At 40.8% G+C, this 23,601-nt stretch overlaps 1 protein-coding gene across 2 annotated transcripts in view; it reads left to right on the forward strand.

Moving 5' to 3' along the window:
- ankfn1 (ankyrin repeat and fibronectin type III domain containing 1) overlaps positions 1 to 23,601 on the forward strand; it is a 282,113-nt gene that overhangs the window by 43,702 nt on the left and 214,810 nt on the right. For both annotated transcript variants that reach the window (XM_062970996.1, XM_062970998.1), the window contains exon 2: positions 1,740 to 1,832. The gene's annotated coding sequence lies outside the window, so the exon portion shown is untranslated. The remainder of the gene's footprint in view (positions 1 to 1,739; positions 1,833 to 23,601) is intronic.

The following is a 23,601-nucleotide window of genomic DNA, read 5'->3' on the forward strand; positions in this document are numbered from 1 at the left end:
TGAATTTGGAACAATGGGAAAAATTTGGAAAGAGAAACTAAAATATACAGCTGCAATTGATATTAAAGAAAACTGGTACAAGATGCAATATAGGTGGTATTACACACCAGAAAAATTATCAAAATTTAATAAAAAGAAATCTAATATATGTTGGAAATGTGGGGAAAGAATTGGGACATTTTTTCATCAGTGGTGGACTTGTGAGAAATTAAAAGAATTTTGGAAGATAATACATTAAATAACACAGGAAATCATAGGAATCAAATTTAAATTAGAACCTGAAATGTATTTACTAAGCTTTATGAATTCAAAATTTTTAAAAAATGAAGACAGAATATTTTTCTACATAAGCACAGTGGCCAGACTAACAATAGTGAAAGTCTGGAAAGGGAAAAAACTTCCTACTTCCGAGGAATGGTTAATCAGAATTTTGGACATGATACAAATGGATAAGCTAACACAAAAAATAAGAGAGGGTAAAAATAAAACAGACTGGTCAAATTTCACAAAATTCTTGATAAAAAGAAGAATGGACTTCACGATAGACTTATCTACAATATAAAATGGTTTAAATGAAAAAATACTAAGGGAAAATACAAATAAGTAATCAACGAAAGAGAAAACTCCTAGGTCAAGATGGGAAGTCAACCAATATTTTTTTTCTTTTCTTTTTCTTTTTCTTTTCTCTCTCTTTTTTTCCCCTCTGGTTTTCTCTCTTTGCAGAACCCTTTCACCCCCCTCACTTTTCTGTCAAAATATTGTTCCACCACTTTCGATGTATTTAGTTTCTTTACAAAATAATAATAATAATCATCATCATCATCATCATCATCATCATCATGATAATGATATGAATAAACATGTAAGGCCTTCTCACGGACCACCCTGAGAATTTCGGGGGGGGGGGGGGCTGAAACCCCTCGAGCCCCCCCCCCCCCCCCGGATTACATGCCTGCCCCTCCCTATGTGTTTGAGTGAAATGGAGAACTACAAAAAGCAAGCTCCAAAGGCTTTTCATTGCATCAAATTAAACATACCAGTAGAATCATTTGGGACTATGGGTTGGAGTGTGTGAAATTATAGTATGAATATTGGCAATTTAGAACAACTTCTTCCCAATGTGTCCCATCATTCCCAATGATCATTGGCTATGTGTTGAAAAAATTCAGCATGTTACAGCCCAACTGGAAGTCACTGGGTTATGGAAAGTTGCTTGGCCATGTTGGCATGTGATACTGGGTGTTGAGGTCAAATGCAGCTGGAAGGTTCCAGATGGAAGAAGGCTGCCTTAAAACATCCATAGTATGGGCAGGGTCTCATAATTTCCGATCCTGCATGCTGATAGTGTATCATCCACTATAGATCCCATAGGATTGCCAGAGAGACAGCTATGGGAGAAGACTTCAATAGCTCTAAAGGTGAAGTGAAAATTGTGAAAATTTCAGCTGGTGTTGACAAGTGACATCTGCTAGAATCCCATCTTCAATGCAACCTTACAGGAGGCTTCTTCTGTTTTCATTCTGGCAATTCTAATGTCATCCTACTTGTGTTTGAGAAACCTATGTATGTATTTGTTGCCTGCTGTGTATTGGAAAGTTAGGGCTTTAACCAAATACCTTGAAGATCATATTACAGGAAGAAGGCAAATATGTTTCAGCTAAGTAGATAAGAAGCTCTCCAGGCCTGTTTTGTGCAGCTTTAAGACATCCATCCACTTCACTGACTCTTTTTCTTTACAGGATGAAATTGTGATGAGATCTGAATTCTATTTACCGCTTTTGTGTTGACTTGGGATCCCTGGTGGGCTGGGAATCGAGAAATAGAATAAATGGGTAAGTCATACACTGCAGGAAATGCTCCACTTTTTTGAAGTCTTTACTGGAAACACACCACTTGTCTGTATTGGGACTTTTGAGTTCTCTTTTGCATCAATATATGATCCTAGCCTTATTATGGACAGCATTCACAGAATCTGTCTAAAATCAAAGGGTGGGAATCCAGATGTTCTTGGGCTTCATCTCCCATCAGTCTCTAACTGCATACCCTCTAACAGAACTGATTCTAGGTGAAGTCCTAATTAATCCTTTTCATCCCACTGTTTCAGCTGATTTAAAAATGTCCTATTTATTTATTTATTTACTTCCAACATTTATAACCCACCCTTCTGTTGGGTAAGCTGTATGTAAGCAGCTTACTCAACAGTCAGATTGCTGGTGGTTGCAGTCTGATAATATTTGCAGGGCCTCATGATTCACAGGAGGGTGGTAGGCAGGAAAATGCATTTTGCACAGAAGAGATATTAACTTTATAACTGAGAGGTATTTTTTTTCCTTGGGAAATTATTGACTCAGCTGCAATGAAAAGCAGTGTAGATTAGTTCAGACTCATCATGGGCATCCCTTGGTCCCTTCCCACTTTGAGAACTTGAACATGAGAGTCTGAATGGAGAATACTGAAAACTATAATAAAATAATAATAAAACTTTATTTATACCCCGCCACCATCTCCCGGGGTGGCTCACAACGTTACAAAAGTAACAGCACAAATACATTAAACAATATACACAGTTTAAAACACAAGAAGATGATAAAACAGAAGTTAAAACAAAGGTTTATATCAAAGGTGCTGGAATTGGCCAAAGGTCATTGAAATTCTGTCTGTAAAGTTAAATCCATGAAGGTTCAGTTGCACATTCAAATCATCCCTTGATGATGCAGTTGTCGAGTGATGTACATACAGGTATGAACGACTTCTAATTTACAAGGACATGACAAGGAAGTTGGATTCAAAATGCGGGGGCGGGGGGGAAGAATCCATGTATACATTAGGAAGAACTTCTTAATGGTTAGAGCTGTTCAACAGGAGAATATACTACCTCAGACTGTGGTGGAGTCTCCTCCTTTGGAAGTTTTTGAACAGAGGCTAGATGGCCATCTATCAGGAGTGCTTGCATTGTGTATTTTGCATGGCAGACTGGGTGGTCCATGTGGTTTCTTCCAACCCTATGTCTTTATGATTCTGTGACACTGCCAACTGCTGGTACATGTCAGTAGTTATATTAAATAAATGAGTGAGAAATGTGTAGTTCAAAAAAGTAACTTGGTATAGGAATTATCCATATACATTGTTTGGATTGGTGTTCCTTTTTTAATTGTTAAAATTCATTTTAACAAAATATATTTTAGTTAAATCCAATACTGTACTCTTGAGTATGACTTGATGCCAGATGGTTGTATAGCCACCAGCTGTGCAGACTTGGTGTCGAGGGCTGGCTTGCCATTCTGAACTGTGGCATTTGCAGTTCAGCCAAAACATGTTAAGGAACTGGTGACAGAAGTGTCCACATGTCATACTTCATCTTTCATCATGTACGCAGATTTATTTTTCACAGTTCCCCTGGAGGTAAGTTGTTTTAGCAGCAGACTTCTTACAAAATGTTTAAAAAGAAGAATGTCAGTTTTAAAATGCAATTATATTCAGGCAGGTGTGTTGGTGAGAGGGGCACCATTTTACATTGCTGATGTTTATTCATTCAGTCACTTCTGAATCTTCGTGACCTCATGGACCAGCCCATGCCAGAGCTCCCTGTGTGCCGTGGCCACCCGCAACTCCTTCAAGGTCAAGCCAGTCACTTCAAGGATATCATCCATTCATCTTGCCCTTGGTCGGCCTCCCTCCTTTTTTCCTTCCATTTTCCCCAGGACCATTGTCTTCTCCAAGCTTTCCTGTCTTCTCATTATGTGGCCAAAGTACTTCATCTTGGCCTCTAACATCCTTCCCTCCAGTGAGCAGTCAGGCTTTATTTCCTGGAGTATGGACTGGTTGGATTTTCTTGCGGTCCAAGGCACTCTCAGAATTTTCCTCCAACACCATAGTTTAAATGTGTCCATCTTCCTTTGCTCAGCCTTCCTCATAGTCCAGCTCTCGTATCCATAGGTTACTACAGGGAATATCATTGCTTTCACTATGCGGACCTTTGTTGCCAGTGTGATGTCTCTACTCTTCACTATTTTATTTATCGAGATTGGTCATTGCTCTCTTCCAAGAAGAAAACATCTTTTGATTTCCTGGCTGCAGTCTGCATCTGCAGTAATCTTTGCACCTAGACATATAAAGTCTTTCACTGCCTCCAAGTTTTCTCCCTCTATTTGCCAATTATCAACCAGTCTGGTTGCCATCATCTTGGTTTTTTTGATGTTTAACTGCAACCCAGCTTTTGCACTTTCTTCTTTCACCTTGGTGATAAGGCTCCTCAGCTCCTCCCCGCTTTCAGCCATCAAAGTGGTATCATCTGCATATCTAAGGTTGTTAATGTTTTTCCCCAGCAATTTTGACTCCAACCTTGGATTAATCAAGCTCTGCATGTTGCATGATGTGTTCTGTGTACAAGTGGAATAGGTAGGGTGAGAGGATACAGCCCTGTCATACTCCTTTCCGAATCTTGAACCAGTTTATTGTTCCATTGTCATTTTACATTAGGAGAACCATTATATTAATGGGATTTGAGCATCCATGGAATTTGGTATCCATAGAGAGTCAAAACTGAACCAAGTACATACCAAAGTCCACTGTATTCCTAGATCAGTTCCTCTAGTCTTCATTAAAATTGGTACAGCTTAGTACCTCATATATTTGCATTTTTCTTTATTGTGTTAATGGTTTATAATCAACAAATTAGGGCATCCTTTTGTGAAAATGTGTATCCAGTGTAGTTCTCAAGAATTTTTCTATTCTCTACTTCCTAGGGATTAAAGTCTTTGACTTTATCCCATGATTGACTTGGATTATACCTCATCCTTAAAAACTGATGTTGCTAAATCTTCATGCAAGCAGAGACTATGTGAAATAAATATTCAGCAAGATTAGCCTTGTGTGGAATCAATACAGTGAAATCTTCAGTCTTTTTTGCCAGCATGTCAAGAAAATTTTTAGGATTAGAGATTATGTGACAAATCTTGGGCTATCGCTTTAGGAAAGCTTTTGACTTCTTTATGGTTTTAGACTCCAGAGACAAAATGTATCTGATTTTAGGTGGTCAACTATGCTCTTAAAAACTGTTCAAAATGAAAGTAATATCTTAGGCCTTCATCAGACAGAGTTGGAGGAAATGGGGGGGGGGGGAAGCTGGGGAAATCATTTTTTGCCCTCAAGACTCTTCCACTGAAACAGGGTAAAGGCACCTTTCTTAAGGCATCACATCCTTGGGGTCATTTGCTTTCAAGATCCTTCCACAGAAGGAGAGTTAAGGTATTTTATTAAAACACTTCTTTCAGTGCAACTCACACCACTTGAAGGGGCATTAGCAGTCCAACCTGAGGAATATGAAAGACCTCATTCCATGTGTTTCCCCCTCTTTCTGCTGTTTCCACCCGCATTGGGAGGTCAGAAGATGATTTCTCCCTATCTCCTTTACCCCTTGTTTTGCTACACATTTACTACATTTCAGGGACTAAAGAAAATGGATGACAACCAGAAGTAGTTTTATGTTGTGTGAAGGGCTCCATGGCACTTCATCCCTAAAATGTCTTAGAAGTGTGTGGAAATGGGAGAGGACTTGCCTCTGATGAGGCCCAAAATTTCACATCAGGAAACTTGTTTTATTCTTGCTAGTGATAAAGTTTGGTCCACATTATAGTAAGAATATAAAGTAAATAGTGAAGGGTTGATTCTGATTAGCGGGTGAGTTAGGTCACTTTTTATTGTGTCAGAAGTGTCTTGAAAACATACTGCAAGTCGCTTCTGGTGTGAGAAAATTGGCCGTTTACAGAAACATTGCCCAGGGGATGCCCATATGTGCTACCATCCTGCTGGGAAGCTTCTCTCATGTCCCCGCAAGCTAGAGCTGACAGACAGGAGCTCACCCCATCTCATGGATTCAAACTGGCAACCTTCAGGTCAGCAACCCAACCTTCATGTCAGCAGTTCAGCCAGCACAAGAGTTTAACCCATTGCGCCACCGCAGCTCTTATTTTATGGCTGACATTTCTGCTCAGCTCTTGCAGATTTAGAGCCTTTGTTTCTTTATTGAGTCACTCCATTCTTAATATGGGGCTTGCCTACATGCACCAAAATCCTGTACTAACTGTGGAGTTAGCAGTCTTCATGATGCACAATTACTACAATATTCTGCATTTTTTGGTTTTAAACTGACTTTTTAGTTAGTTCCTAAATATATTTGTCATAGATCAGGTATTGCTTTTAATGAAGAAGCCAACTTTTAGTCCTCTAGATTTTGTTGGTCTGCACCTTCCACCAGCCTCACTTAGCAAAACGCAAGGATGAAACATGGAGGAACACATTCCCAATCAACCTCCCATCAAGTAACAGTTATGTAGGATAAGGTTTTATTACAATGGAATGGTGAATGCAATGCCTTTCTCTAACTAACAAATCACCTTGATTATCCCTCACCTCCACCTTGCTTTGTTAAATGATGTACTCCATCAATATGCATTGCTTCACAGGTTTGCAGAATGGATTTTTCTGTTTGCAGTGAATTTATTGCATTTTGCATTCATTTAGCACTCAACTTTATTCATGCTGACAAAGCTGTCTGCTTGAAATGAGAGTACAAGATTTAATTTTGGATATTTGTTTTGTGAATGTTGATCAAGTTTATTTAATGGAACAGAGCAAACTACAGGAAAGGAGATTCCACCTGAACATTAGGAAGAACTCCCTAACTGTGAGAGAAAGCTGTTCAGCAGTGGAACTCTCTGCCCCGAAGTGTAGTGAAGGCTCCTTCTTTAGAAGCTTTTAAGCAGAGGCTGGATGGCCATCTATTGAGGGTGCTTTGAATGCAGTTTTCCTGCTTCTTGGCAGAAAAGGGTTGAACTGGATGTCCCACGAGGTCTCCCAAATCTATATAATATAAATATATATTATATGATATAAAAAAGAGAAGAATGTGGTTTTTATACCTGCTCTTATTTTTTTACAAATTGTGCTGAAACAGTTATCACTATCTTCAAATGGACCATGGAAATCTTTTAACAGCCAATTCTGGTGGTCAGAATTGGATGTTAAGGCATAGTGCTGTCTTCCCCTGCCCAGTTTTGTTATGAAACCAGTTAAGATGTCAAAAGGAATTGACCACTTTGTCTTATTTGCCTCCACTCCCAGATAATTAAAACAAATAAAATGGAATTAAAATGAGGTCAACTCAGCAGTTGAACCTTTGGCATTAATAGGTGGCTCCCGATTGCTACATGTCAGGACCCTGGCTGCAGAGCACCAATAACCTTACACAGAGGCCAGTCTCTATCTAATATCTTTATTAAAGAAATTTATAAAATCAATAAAAACAAGTGAAGAATATAGTTCAGAAGCAGACCTTTCAGATGAGGTCAAATATAGTCCAGAAATGTATTGTCCAATATAAGATATTAGAGTTCAAAGTTTTAATCCACTTGACCGAAACACACACTTTGCCAAGCAATAGTGTGGGGAAATAACAGAGTCTTTAAAGTCCAATGAAGCTTGACAACAAGGCTGGAAATAAACTTGATTATTGACTAGATCCGTGACTGGAGGCAAGACGAACATGAAGCATGAACAGAGTCCGTGGTAAAACCGTGAAACAAGGCAAGGCTTGAAGCTTGATCCGGGAAGCAAGGAACTGGGATTACGAAGTCCACACACGATCTCTCTCCTCAAGCTGATCAATTGACTCCGCAAAGAATCCCTCGCGCCAAACACCTATATTGGGTCTCATTTTCCCGCCAACAGAACTCTTTCCCTAGAGAACGAGAAGCGAAACCCAACTCTGTCCAGATGCATGACTCCTTAGAATTTCTCAAGGGAAGCAGACCTAATCAGCCATTTGTTTGGCAGCGATTCTCAGGCTTCTCCGATTAGCCTCCCTGACTCCCCTATCTTTAGAATAATTTTCCCTCCTGGAAAACGGGGGGGGGGGGGGAGTTCTGCCCAAGGCCTGTTTGGCTGAATTCTTGAGGGCAAACATCAACATCCTGCAGGTGAAGAGACTCCGGCTCTTGCTGAACCGGCAAAAACCCCATGTTTTCCTCTTCGTCTGCCACAATAGTACTAGGAACAGGACTACAAGGCCCATGAGTCATCACACTACAGTTGCTTCCATAAATGCAAGTCTAACGTGAAATAATTGAAACTGGTAGACTCAATAATACCTTTTTTGCCCCTTGAGAGATATTAAGAGATACTGAGAGAAACTGAGTTTGAGATCAACTGATAGCGATTGGGGTTGAGACTGAGATCAAGAGTGAGAGCTTGAGAGGAAGCTTTGATTCTTATTTGTCAATATTTGAAATACCTATTGACTCTATAATATTAACACTGGGAAAGCGAGAGGAAAGGAAGGGAAGGGAGAGCACTGCAGAGCTGACCCCACCCCCTTTCCTCAGTTCATACCTGACAATATGATTTAGACATCTAACTTCACCATTTCAACTGTCCTCAGTTGCATGTCCAAGCACTTTAATTTGGCCGTGGTAGCTTAAGGCTACTTGGCCTTTCAACATCAGGTTTCCCTATCTGTTTTGTAAATGAGAAGGATTTTGGCAAGCCCATCTTCTCAAAACCCTCCAGCACTCAGATATAATAAGCAGCACTTTCTGAAATCCCTTCATCCTCTTTGCAACTACTCACAACAGCCTTAATATTCAAAGGCTGGCCATCCCGCTAGACATTTCTAAATTTGATCTTTGGAGTAAATTAATGAGTTACTGATCCAAATTATTTCTTTCTGAGTGGTACACCTTCACTGCATGCAAACATTCCAGTTTACAAACCTCTAACATGCTATTTTTTTAAGCCAAGAAGAGCAGCTCTGGTTTATCTGCAGTTATAGAACTGGAGAATGGGGGGGGAGGGGGGGGAGAGAGAGATGCAGCATAGATGGAGAGACTTGCACCCACATGAAGAAAATCAAAAAGGCCTTGGCTTGGCTTTGATGTGAAATTTATCTAGTGTTGCTATCTGCTCCTCAACTCAGTGGGTGAATGCAAAATCATATACAAAACTGGAGTCACACATAAACAGTCTTCAGGCCACAAAACCTGAAGTGGCTAAGAGTCATTTCTGACTGTCTTCATGATGTGCAGGGACTTTTAGTCCTAATATAGGGTAAACGGTGTTGATCACTACCTCCTTTTCTCCCTGCTCATGCAGGCACCTCTACTGATGTCAGCATGTGCCTGTGATGGCTAGGAGTTGTTTCTGGGCTCTGCAGCCATTCAACAGGGAAGGGAAGGTAAATTTGTTTTTGCCAAGCTGGATCATGTAGACCAGTGGTTCTCAATCTGTGGGTTCCCAGGTGTTTTGGCCTATAACTCCCAGAAATCCCAGCCAGTTTACCAGCTGTTAGGATTTCTGGGAGTTGAAGGCCAAAATATTTGGGGACCCACAGGTTGAGAACCACTGATGTAGACTCTGCTCCACCACTGCTGTGGGTTAGGCCGGGAATGTAAACACTTCCAAAGGCTCCAGAACCAGTCTGGAGCATTTATTCTCTGTACTGGCCCCAAAATAACTGCCCAATGTAGACAAGTGTTGTGATTCAGCCACAGCATAGCCAGAGTGAGGATGAAGAAGGGGATTCTGGGTTTCAGATACAAGAGCTAGATGAAGGGATGCAGGATGAATTTCAGGAGGATGGCATGGGAATAATACAGGCTGATTCAGAGGCTCGAGAGATGCAGCTTGAGCAGAATGAACTGTTGACCCCACAGGCCATAGATAACAGCCAGAATTACATTCCCATGGGAACTAATGAGCAAGAGATGTCTCAAGCCCCGGTGTTTTCAGCCCCAGTTCAGGTGCAAGATAACGAGGACCTTGAATTATCTAGGGCGGACCGGTTGTTATGGAAGGGAGTTCAACCTCGTAGGAGTGTGAGATTGGCGGGGAAGAGAGAGGCCTCCACAGGAAAGAGAAATGCATTTCTGGGGTGCTTTTAAAAGTGTGTGTTTGGGAATAGATTTTTGTCAAAGCAAATTCTCGCTTCATCTGAGTGGGTGTTTCTGCTTCATGCTTAAGAGAAGATTTCTGTTCCTGGATCTTTGAAACCTTTGGACCTTTGTTCTTTGGGATCTATCATTTACTGTTTTGGCTAATGGACTTGTGGATTATTATGGCTTATGAACTATTGGACTTCTATTGACTTTTTTACTGCCTGCTTTGATTTATATCTGCTTTTGGTCAATAAAACTACAAAAGACTTTCTCCTGTGTGTGACTGGGTGTCTATAGCAAGGTGAACTATTCTGAGGTGCGACAACAAGCCCTTGGGCATTAGAATAGTAAATATTATTGACCTGTACTGGTCTTCATAACAGTATTCTTGAGTTTGGCACATTTGCCTCAAACATTTTTCACATCATTGAGGTAAGGTGAGCTAAAGGGGTTGAGTGAAGGCTGTCTTATGTGACCTGAGCAAGAATTCCTAAGCTCACATCACAGAAACTTCATAACAAGACGGCTGCCTCATGCTGAGCAAAGGAAGAGTTAGTTGATTACCAACAACTAGAGCAGTGGCTCCCAACCTTTGGGCCTCCAGGTGTTTTGGACTTCTGCTTCCACAATTCCTAACAGCTGGTAAGCTGGCTGGGATTTTTGGGAGTTGAAGTCCAAAACACCTGGAGGCCCAAAAGTTAGGAACCACTGAACTAGAGGTTGTCCTCTCATTCCATGTACAAAAGCTGGCTGGACCTGGATTTAGAACTATCTTTAATACTAATGATAAGATCGTTAATCACATCTGAGAACAGCAGGCATACATGGCCCTATCCACCAATACACAAAAGGCGAGAGTTCAAGAGATATAGTTTTGGAGCTGTCATTGATGATTCCTATTTTTTATGTCTGAAGAAGCTGTCTCACTCACACCTGCTGCCTAAAGTAGATGCCTAATGGTAGCGCTCACTGCTGGCATGGTTATGACTGGTTTAGATTTATGGGGGTGGGGGGCATCTTTGTTGTTGCATCATGCCTTAGGTCATTTCCAGTTTATGATAACCCTAAGGAGGCCAGATCATGGAATTTTCTTGACAAGATTTAGTCAGAGGGGTTTGCCTTTGCCTTCCTCTGAGGCCATCCAGTAGGTTTCAGTGACTTTGCAGGGATTCATATTAATATGCTCAAACGACTACACTACACTGAAATATCTTTCCTTATATATTTAAACTAGAACTTCTTAAACTTTTCCACTCAGGGCCCCTTTTGGCTTAAAAAATCTTAATATGTCCAGGGGTGTATACTGATAACAAAGCAACATTTGCAAAGCTTTCCAAACAGGTTGGTTTTCTTTTTTATCAAGTATAGCTGAAACATCTTCTGGAAAGTCCACTGTAAACAATGCTCATCAGATTACTGTAAACATCTAAATGATGTGATATTCAGAAAACTTGTTACAAGTTTAGCTCAATGTTGGGATTCCAACACTGAGCTAAGGGGACCCCACTTGGGTTTGGGACCCATTGTTTAAGAAGCAGCGATTTAGACCATGACACAGGTTTCTCGCATTGTTTCCTAACAGCACTTCTTTTGTAATTAATAAAATAAGTGGTTGAGATTTTTTTCCTAAGCTTGTCACCCCTTGCTGTGAAACAGAGTAAAGAAACCATAAAGAGAGGCTAACCTAAAGGAATGAAAAATCCAGCTTGCCAGCTTGCTAGAATACCTAGGAGAAGGAATTTCCTGTTGTGGTCTATTCCATCTCCTCCCCCTGCCCCATGCTATTGCAGCATCCAGTGTCCTCCTCTATCCAAATACATTTATATTAGGGCCCATGTCTAGATTGGTCAGACCGAGCCACCCTTGTGTTTAGTGGACAGTCGGGTCTTTCTTTCCCTATACAAGGAATCCCTGAAATAACCCAACACAACACTGATTGATGATGCCACAATTTACATGCCTAACTTCAGATGGTTTGAAAGAGCCAGAATTAATGGCTTATTATCAAGAAAATATGTCCCAGAGACTTCAAGTTTGAAATTTGTTTATATACTTGCAGGCACAATCACTGGGTTCATACAGCTTTAAATGGTCTAGTAGGAATAAATGTAAAGAGGATTTTTTTTAAAAAAATGCCCACTGCAATAGGTGAGGCTGAGAAATAGAATTCTATTAATATTTGGAAATGTATGAAAGTGCAGATTTTGCAATAAATGGTCTGGTGGAAGTAGAGAAGTGATTATGGATATGTCTGAAAAATTAACTCTAGTGGCAATAGTGATGGTCGTCTAAATGTAGAACTTGGAAAGCTAGTATGAGTTGTAGTGCAAAATAGTTTTCCTAGCTTTATCTCATTATGGGTAAACACAGGAATGTCTTAGATCTGCATAATTATAATGGAAGTAAATATTAGTACCAGTATTATAATTCGCATTATATCAAAATTGCCTATCTCGATTTAAGGAGCTATAATATGGCAACCATGCCTATGGGCATTAATGAAGCTTATTTTTGAAAAAAATATTAGTTCCCTTAGTGGGAGAAAGGCAAGTTATAAATAAACTAATAAGAGGTTAGTTATCACCACTGATTGTCAGCATTTACAACCCCATCAGACGGGATGAATTTCACCCCATCTAATGGACAGAGCCTGATGCCGGACATCACAAGACGTTCTGTGACATCTGGTGGAGACCCTGCCCATAACCAGGGTGGAAGTGTCATCAGATACTTTTGCCCCGACACAGGAGGTTTCCCGTGTTGTGCTTGCTCCATTGGAGCCAGTACGGGCCTCTCCACAAGAGTGACGCTTTCCCCATGTGATGGGGAAAGCATTGCAGACAGAGAGCTGCACGCAAGAGAACAGATTTATCCCATTGCTCCCTCTTTCCTTGCTGTAGCCCAACAAAGTGGAACACTTCAGCTGAGCTTTCTGATGGGGTCGCTATACAAGTATTAAAATTATTTGTAACACATAGCAATTTTGCTTTTGCCTTTTTGGGATATATTGTTCACATGGATGCTGCAGCTCAACAATTCATAGCAACTTTTTCAGCGTGACATTTCCTCACAATTCTTTCATCAGATGAGTCTAAATCTCTGTAGCTTGACATTCTGCTGCCGTTGGGAAGCCATGAAGGAGGACTCACAGGCAATAGCACTCTCACATTTGTGTCTCCTGCAACTGACATGGCGTGAGAAATGTATTGCAGGCCATCTACTGCCATCATGGCTGGGAATCATTGGTAGCCTTATTCTCCATCAATTTATCTAATCCCCTTTTCAAAGCTATCTGGGCTGGTGGCCAGTGCTACAACTGAAGGTAACATATTTCATAGTTTAATTGTTTGTAATGTGAATACTTAATGATTTCATCTTTTCTGAACCTCCCACCCATTAAGCTGTCCAAGCAAAAACCTACTTCTGATATTCCTAGGAGGCTGGACTGCAGTTATCAGAAGGATCTAAACCAGTGGTTCTCAACCTGGGGTCCCAGATGTTTTTGCCCTACAATTCCCAGAAATCTCAGCCAGTTTACCAGCCATTAGGATTTCTGGGAGTCAAAAGCCAAAAACATCTGGGGACCCCAGGTTGAGAACCACTGATCCAAACAAACATGTGGTAGGAACATTAGAAAGATTTATCATGGATGCAGGATTCCTCAGTGGGAAGGGAAAGCTTGACTCTACATGGGAATGGTATCGCTAATGAATTCTCTATAGTAGAGATGTGGAATTCCAGATGTTGCTGGAATGCAGATCCCATTATCCCTCATCATAGGCTGGTCTGGCTAGGGTTTATCGGAGTTGTAGTACAATAACATCTGGAGGATTATGCATTTCCTCACCCTTAATGAATGGTGATAGCTTTTTTTTACGTATTGTCACAATGTCTGGGAGCCTAACATTGGTAACACAATGTCACTGCATAACACATGGTGCAGAGGCTTCAGAGCACAGCTTTCCAAACTGTGTGTCGCAACATGTTAGTGTATCATCTGCAGTGTGTAGGTAAGTCACACAAACCTAATGAGAAACGTCTGAGTTTATGTGAAATGAACAATAAATCATATAATTAAAAAATATAAATGAAAGGTTTTCATGAGATATGTTGTGTCTCCATACATTTTGTTATTACAATGTATGTATGCATCTGTATCTCTTGTTGGGATGGTTTAACCTTCAGTTTGCTAGTCAAAGAATTAATGTGTTGCAAAATGATGCTGTCTTAAAAGTGAAATGTTTGGAAAGCTCTGCTTTAGAGCAAGGATGAAGAGACCTCACAGCAGGGAGAACCATAAAGGCAAGAACTTTGTTTCAACAGATGTTGAAACTGCTAAAGCAGATGGTTCTAGTTTGATGCCTGAGGTATGGCCAATGACTTTGTTATCCTGTAACATCCTAAAATGACTTTGACATGCTTTAATTAGTGTACCACTTTCTAATTTATGTACAGCCCCTTAATGATTTTTTTTGTGTGTGTCAGGAGCAACTTGAGTTGCTTCTGGAGTGAGAGAATTGGCCGTCTGCAAGGACGTTGCCCAGGGGACGCCCGGATGTTTTGATGTTTTACCATCCTTGTGGGAGGCTTCTCTCATGTCCCCGGGTGGGATTCGAACCTGGCAGCTTTCAGGTCAGCAACCCAACCTTTAAGTCACTTAGTCCACTATGCCATCTGGGGGCTCCTCCCTTAATGATAAAAGACCATTTAGAATATGCCATTTAGTATGCTACTTTCTACTTTACGCACAGTCCCTTAATTATAAAAGACCAAGAGAGGTGAGGGATAGAAAGGCACCTCGAAAAATAAGACTCAAGCTTAGAACACGGAGATGGAGGCAGCAAGTATGAGCATGTCGCTGGAAGGGGGGAATTGTTATTTTTGTAACCAACAATTTGGCAGCCTACAAACTCCTGTAGAGTGCAAAGAAGTACCTTGGAATATTTCGCCTCATCATACCTATATTCATTATGGGTTTCAGGTTGGAAAAGGGACAATTCAAGCTCATGCAGAGAGAAATGAAATGTTACCCGGCAGGTGTGCCTCTCCTACTAGTAACTTGCTGGAAATGAAGTTTTTAGAAATATGTTCTATACTTGATTGTGGATCAGATTTTTTCATGTGATTATGTACTTAATGTGTCACACAGACAACAAAGGGCACCGGGCTGTTTCTGTATGCATCTCTTTGCATCACAGGGCCCAAGAATGAAATGATGACTATTTTGCCATTAGGAGGTAGACAGCACCACACTCCTTCCCGCCTCCAATGCTGAAGTTCTTCAGGGACCTTCAGTGACCTTGAAGTTTTCCTTAGAACTGTTTGAGTAGCACTGATATATACATTTCAGTAATTACTAGAACATTACTCCCACACCCATATACATGCACTACTTAATACCCAACTAAAACAACTGTATGCTTAAAGGAATCTTCCCCTCCTTGCTCTAAATTGAATGTTTTAAAAGCTATAGTTAGTTCTATGTTGCAAGTCTACCATGCAGATCAACCAACCAAAAGTCTGATTTGTAGCAGGAATAGGGTCTAGAGTCTGATAAATCCACCAAGACAAACCAAGCCAGGAATAAGTATTAGTGGCATGCAAGATGTATTTCTCTCTCTTCCCCATTATTTCCCCCCTTTGAAGAGGGTTGGCTAAGTTATATAAATGTCCAGGTTGTGTTCTGGCTAATATAGGTTTAATATCTCTTACCAAAAATGCTTGGGACCAGAAATGTTTGGGGATTTTTTTTAGTTTGGAATATCTGAATTTGCATATGCAGGCAGTCCCTGAGCTACAAACACCTGACTTACAAATGACTCATAGTTAAGAATGGAGCTGAGACAACAGGAAGTGAGAGAAATCTACCTTCTGAAGGGAAATTCACTCCTGAAAGAGTTATCATGGGGAAAGTGTCTGCACTGAAACATATTCACCAATCCTTGCTTCCACAACAAATTTTTCAAAATCCAATTATCACAGGGACAGAAAGTCAGGTGAAATCTTCTGAGCAGGGGCACAGGCAGAAAAACAAACAACACAGGGGTGTCTTCCTTCTTCTATCCAAGGTACGCTCCCTCCCTCCCTCCCATCTCTGTCTCTGTCTCTGTCTCTGTCTCTGTCTGTCTCTCTCTCTCTCTCACACACACACACACACACACACAATATATATATATATATATATATATATATATATATATATATATATATATATATATATATATATGGAGTGCCACTTAAAATGTACCTGTTCTGACTTACATATACATATAACTTAAGAACAAACCTACAGAACCTACTTGTTCATAACTTGAGGACTGCGTGTTTGTACATTATATGGTATCTTGGAGAATAGGATCCAAATCTTAGCACAAAATTAATTTATGTTTCATAGGCACATTATGCAGATGTCCCCAAGGTAATTGTATATGATATTTTGAAATAATTTTGTGTGCACTGAATCACCAGAAAGCAAAGATTTTACTATCACAGCCTCCCATGTAGACATTTTCAGATTTTGGAATATTTCAGACTTAGGGATTGTGGATGTATATTTGAAATCAGGAAGTGGTCTGCATTAATCCACGTATCTGAATTAAAGCAAACATTTTAAAATAACACAAAAAATTGAAAGCAATGTAGAAAACAAAGGGAAGTGCAAGGTATGCCCAAGGTTAAGGGAGAGCAAGGACAAAAGTGCTGGAGATGAGATTCCTAAGTGGGAACAGCCAACCTTCTTCATGCTTGAGATTTCATTCTCCATTTAAAATGGTGGTTTGAAAACGGAGGATGTATTTTGGTTGTATCTGTCTTCTCCAGTCTTAGAAGATATTGCCACATTTAGAAGAGGTTGTACAAGAATGGAGACAAAAGGCTGCCACCTGTTCTTATTTAGCTCAGGGGATAGTTAGCAATGGGAAATTGTAACTTCCTTGTTAGGGTTGTAGCCTAAACTTTGAAGGAGCTATCCAAGGTGCTAAACTTTACTACCAAACCCATGTAGTAAGCAACGTCTATCAACCTGGTGGCCTCTGCATGGTTTCTAGTATTTTTTAAAAGCCCCCCCCCCCCATTTTCTAGTTTTGCAGATGATGAGATAAAGAAAATTTACACCTGGAATTCTTACATTTCCTGGGTTTGCATTCCCATGGTAACTTTGCCCCTTTTCTGTGGGTGCATAACCATATTTCTAAATCCTTAACTGAAGATTTCAGTTACTGAAATGTTACACATTTGGGGAATGAATAAACATTGAGTATATACAGTAGAGTCTCACTTATCCAACATAAACGGGCTGGCAGACGTTGAATAAGCGAATATGTTGGATAATAAGGAGAGATTAAGAAAAAGCCTATTAAACATCAAAATAGGTTATGATTTTACAAATTAAGCACCAAAACATCATGTTATACAACAAATTTGACAGAAAAAGTAGTTCATTACACATTAATGCTATATAGTAATTACTGTATTTATGAATTTAGCACCAAAATATCACAATGCGTTGAAAACATTGACTACAAAAATGCATTGGATAATCCAGAATGTTGGATAAGTGAGACTCTACTGTGTGTGTGTGTGTGTGTGTGTGTGTGTGTGTGTGTGTGTGTGTATATATATATATATATATATACACACACACACGCACTGAGCATATATATAGGAGAGGGAGAGAACAACATTTCCTCCCCACACACACAGCACGAGTACAAAATAAAGTAGAATTTAGGTCAATTCCAGGATGTTTATAACTGTATAAACTCCCATTACAGACAAAGGCTTGCAGGATATATTGAGGCTGCTCGATATTTTTTCTTCCCTAGGCAAAGAACAAAATAGTATCACTTCCCAATCTAAACTAGACTGGCATTTGAATTTTCCTTAAAAAGTGGCAACATTCCTGAAGATAGCAGGCTATTTCCTGCAATGTCTTGCAACAGTTCTCCAACATTTAATGGTGCTTTGTTGTTCACAGTTATTCTCACAAAAATAATGCTTTGTTTTCTTGCATGGAGTGCTCAGTACCATTGGACCATGTGTGATTATTTGTTCCTTCTCATATTTTGAGCCCACTATAGGTGGCATGTTAGAGTACTTGTATACGGTTAGTACTTAACAGCGGTGATAATATTATAATGGCAACAACAGGGGTTTGATTTTTCTTTGTGAGCTGCTGTATTTTTCTTGTAACATATAATCCCTGCTTCTTATAATTTTTCTCTTGAACATTAGACACTGGACAAATGGTTTCTGCATTAAAATGTATGTCTTTCTTCAAACAAATATTCTAAATTGTCTTTCATCCAAATGGATTCCAAAGTGTTGAAGAGAACAAAATTTTAAATTGATAATTTAGTATACATATTGTTTTTATAGTAAATAAATAAATGCATTTATATCCCACCTTTCTTCCATGGTAAACACAGGGTGGGTTCTTTGACAGTCCTCTTTGCAAGCCTCAATAACATGCAATCAATCTTGTAAGCTGAAGTATGTTTGCTGCTTCCCATATTCCCAAATTATCCTCTATTTATCCTCCTCATCCCCAGGCTGAGAAAATGGTCGAGTCAGAGACACATGGCTGCTGAGAGTTGTCAGCAATGGTGTGTCGCCTCGTCCTCTCAGCCTGGGAATGCAATGGGCCAGCATGTCCCCAGGCTGAGAGGAGAGCCAGGAGAAAGACACATTGCTGCTGAGAGCTCCCCAGAGAGGTGTCTCCTCTTCCTCTCAGTCTAGGAATCTGTCATCCCATGCACAGCTCCCTCTTGGCGACGCTTTCCCCATCACATGGGGAGAGGCCCTGTTCTGGCTCCATTGGAGCAACTGCAACACGGAAAACCTCCCGTGTTATGGGGAAAGTGTCCAACTATGCTTCTACCTCAGTTGGGGGCAGAGCCTCTGCCGGAAGCCACAAAATGCCGTGTGATGTCCAACGTGGGGCTCCATCCTGAACATGGCATGGAAGCATCCTAGGACTTTGCTTTAGGTAAGTATGATGAGGATCACAGTAGGTTATTAGGAAATAATTTCCTTCCCTTATGGGCTATACCAATTCTATTATACAAACATCTTCACATAATAGAACTTACATAAGCCTGTCACTTTAATTCACTGTTAGTTTAAAACAGTTAGACTTAACTTTCTAATTGGGAATCATCTGTGGGTTCCATTCCAGTCATTTTCACTATACAGGCAGTCCCTGAGTTACAAACATCTGACTTACAAATGACTGATAGTCACTTTCAGTAAGGCCTTCGACAAGGTCCCCCATGACCTTCTGGCAAACAAGCTAGTCAAATGTGGGCTAGGCAAAACTATGATTAGGTGGATCTGTAATTGGTTAAGTGAACGAACCCAAAGGGTGCTCACCAATGTGTCTTCTACATCCTGGAAAGAAGTGACGAGTGGAATGCTGCAGGGTTCTATCCTGGGCTCGGTTCTGTTTAACATCTTTATTAATGACTTAGATGAAGGGCTGGGCCCCTGGTGGCACAGTGTGTTAAAGCGCTGAGCTGCTGACCTTGTGGACCAAAAGGTCCCAGGTTCAAATCCCTGCGGAATGAGCGCCCGCTGTTAGCCCCAGCTCCTGCCAACCTAGCAGTTCGAAAACATGCAAATGTGAGTAGATCAATAGGTACCGCTCCGGCGGGAAGGTAACGGCACTCCATGCAGTCATGCCGGCCACATGACCTTGGAGGTGTCTATGGACAACGCCGGGTCTTCAGCTTAGAAGTGGAGATGAGCACCAACCCCCCAGAGTCGGTCACAACTGGACTTAACATCAGGGGAAACCTTTACCTTTACTTTATGAAGGGTTAGAATACAGGATCATCAAGTCTGCAGATGACACCAAATTGGGAGGAATAGCCAACACTCCAGAAGACAGGAGCAGAATCCAAAACGATCTTGACAGATTGGAGAGATGGGCCGAAACTAACAAAATGTGGCTCAACAGGGACAAATGCAAGATACTCCACTTAGGCAGAAAAAATGAAATGCAAAGATACAGAATGGGGGATGCCTGGCTCAACAGCAGTATGTGTGAAAAAGATCTTGGAGTTGTGGACAGCAAGTTAAACATGAGCCTACAATTTCCTGCTTCTTAGCGGGGGGTTGGACTGGATGGCCCATGAGGTCTCTTCCAACTTTACTATTCTATGATTCTATGAATGTGATGCAGCAGCTAAAAAAGCCAATGGGATTTTGGCCTGCACAAATAGGGGTATAGCGTCTAGATCCAGGGAAGTCATGCTCCCCCTCTATTCTGCCTTGGTCAGACCACACCTGGAATACTGTGTCCAATTCTGGGCACCGCAGTTGAAGGTAGATGTTGACAAGCTGGAAAGCGTCCAGAGGAGGGCGACTAAAATGATCAAGGGTCTGGAGAACAAGCCCTATGAGGAGCGGCTGAAAGAACTGGGCATGTTTAGCCTACAGAAGAGAAGGCTGAGAGAGGACACGATAGCCATGTACAAATATGTGAGGGGAAGTCATAGGGAGGAGGGAGCAAGCTTGGTTTTGGCTGCCCTGGAGACTAGGACGTGGAACAATAGCTTCAAACTACAGGAAAGGAGATTCCACCTGAATATCAGGAAGAACTTCCTCACTGTGAGAGCTGTTCAGCAGTGGAACTCTCTCCCTCGGGCTATAGTGGAGGCTCCTTCTTTGGAGGCTTTTAAGCAGAGGCTGGATGGCCATCTGTCAGGGGTGCTTTGAATGAGATTTTCCTGCTTCTTGCAGGGGGTTGGACTGGATGGCCCATGAGGTCTCTTCCAACTCTACGATTCTATGATTCTAAGATTCTATGATTCTATGATTCTAAGATTCTAAGATTCTAAGATTCTAAGATTCTAAGATTCTAAGATTCTATGATTCTATGAATGGGACTGAAACAGGAAATGAGAGACATCTACCCCTAGCAAGGGAAATTCGCTCGTGGAAGAGTTATTATGTGGGGAAAGGTGTCTCCACTGAAGCATTATCGCCAATCCTTGTTTCCACAACAACAACAATAATAATAATAACTTTATTTTTATACCCCGCCCCATCTCCCCGAAGGGACTCGGGGCGGCTTACATGGGGCCAGGCCTGATAAAACAAACAAAACAGTAACAAAGCAATAAAACAATTATCCCAGTAAAAAACATCAACATCAATAAAAACAATCATTAAAATCAACAAGCAGGAAACAGTGTTAAAAACAGGAGACTAATTCGTAGATCCCAGGCGAAATGCAGAGTGATACGAAATGGGAAAAGGAAATTTCACAGTTGGACAATAAAGTGCGGTATAAAATGGCAAGACAACAACAATGGGACTATTATAGAATGGACAGATAGATCAATCCAGCAACAACTAAACATCGAAGGCCTTTTGAAACAGCCAGGTTTTTAAGCTCTTCCGGAAGGAGAGGAGGGTAGGGGCCTGCCTGATCTCTCTAGGTAGAGAGTTCCAAAGCCGGGGGGCCACGACGGAGAAGGCCCTCTCTCTCGTCCCCACCAACCGTGACTGTGAGGGTGGTGGGAGCGAGAGAAGGGCCTCCCCCGACGAGCGAAGAGAACGTGTGGGTTCATAGAGGGAGATGCGGTCTCTAAGGTAGGTGGGTCCCAAACCGTTTAGGGCTTTGTAGGTGATAACCTGCACCTTGAATTGGGCCCGGAAAGTAAATGGCAGCCAGTGAAGCTCCTTAAACAGAGGCGTTGAACACGCCCTGTAATTCGCTCCGGTTAGAAGCCTGGCTGCCAAACGCTGTACTAGTTGTAATTTCCGGGCCGTCTTCAAAGGCAGCCTCAAGTTTTCCTAAATCCAAACAAGCCAAGTTTTCCAAAATCCAATTATCACTTAGACAGAAAGTGAGGTGAAATCTTCTGAACAGCCTCATAGACAGCAAAACAAACACCACAGGGGTGTTAAGCCTTCCCTATATTTTCCAAAGCTATAGATATGGCTGGAGTGCCACTTAAAAATGTACCTGTTCTGACTTATAAATAAATTCAGTTTAAGAACAAAGCTACAGAACATATCTTGTTCTTAACTTGGGGACTGCCTGTACTTCTGAAACAAAATACCCCTTTTCTGTTAAAGATTCTGGTAAACAGTTATGTAAAATTCCTTTATTAAGGAAGAACTAATGAGCTTCCTAGTTGTCAAACTCAAATGCCCATGGCTTTTAGAGGGCTTACCATGCTAAGTACCATTGTTGCCTTATTGGTTTGAATAATTTATATTAGCCTTTATTGTCTACATTTTTTTCCAAATGTGGCACCCCAAAGGTGAAAATGATTATGCTTAAATTTAAAACCATGAAAGCATTCCTATTTGGAAATGAAAATATTCAGAAAGTCTAAAGTTAGCACACAACAAAGTAGCGGTTTATGAAGCAGTGTACTCATATCAGAAAATTCTAATTTCATATAGGTCAAATGAAGCTGTTTAGATGATATCAGGAATGACATAAGCTTCCTTTCTTAAACAAGATTGCAAATGTCATCAGTAAAAAGAATCAGTTTCTTGTAGAAGTTGATTCCACAATAGGGGAACTGCCAATTCTTTCCCTCGTCTCTTGAGTGAAAGATGGCACAGACTATCTTCTACTTGGGTTGTCCTGGTCATTAAACATGAGGCAATTGCTTCAGGCAGTAGTTGATGAAAAATAAGAAGGTTATGTGTATTCATTGGCCTGCCCTGAAATCCCTAAATTATCCTATGGGACTCAGATGTGTGTGTATGTGGGGAGGAGGGGGTTTTCCTGACACTAGTGCTGAAGTGAGAGCCAATGTCCAATCCAAATGGTTTCTGTATGTTGATAGCATCATTTTGTCTGTTGCTTCTGGTGGAAAAATGACTTGAGTCAACCCTATTCTCAGAAGACCTGATTATAAAATAAGCCAAGAAGAGAAAGAGAAAAACATTTTGTTTCCAGCGAGAATCTTCTAGGAATTGGCAAAAGCTCCCTCTATGTGATTATAATGATCACGTGAATAGTTTATATAAAAAAAAACTCATGGCACTCATGAATGTATGATGGGAGATCACTACAGGAAACCATTGAGAGTTATGGCAGTGTCTCGTTTCAACCAGAATATGAAACTAGTCTGTGTTGTGTGCTAATGATGAGGACTCATGAATAAAGCAAGCATCAAAGTCAGCGTTAGGCTATGGGCCCAACAAGTAATTATATAGGGAGGTAGTGAATTATATTGGGAAAGAGATCTGAACATTTCAGTTCTCTAACGATATTGAATTTGAACTTGACACTTCAAAGTGTGATTAAAATCAGACCCGTGCCGAGTCGTCTCTTTGTGCAATGTTGAAACACTTTCATATCGTCTTGCTTTAATATGACATGAAATGACTTCTAATGTCTTTCTCATTTATTATAATAGAGTCTTGAGTCAGAAGGATTCTTTTTCCCAGATGAGTCTCTTTCTATACTCAACCTTCCTCACTTAATATGGACATGTGGGTCTTCCCTTTGGTGTCTGGTACTGCACTTTGCTTTTGGCTCTCTCAGTAGTTGCTGAATTGCTGCCAACCACAACCAGTAGAAAACCAGCTGGGACCTTAACCCATCAATAGCATATCAGTTTTTACCATTTGGAGATTTTTGGTCCCTTTCCTGTTGATAACAGTGTGTCTGACACTGCAATTAGTATGGCGATGACATTATGTA

Source organism: Anolis carolinensis, chromosome 2, assembly GCF_035594765.1.
Source record: "Anolis carolinensis isolate JA03-04 chromosome 2, rAnoCar3.1.pri, whole genome shotgun sequence".
Lineage (NCBI taxonomy): Eukaryota > Metazoa > Chordata > Lepidosauria > Squamata > Dactyloidae > Anolis > Anolis carolinensis.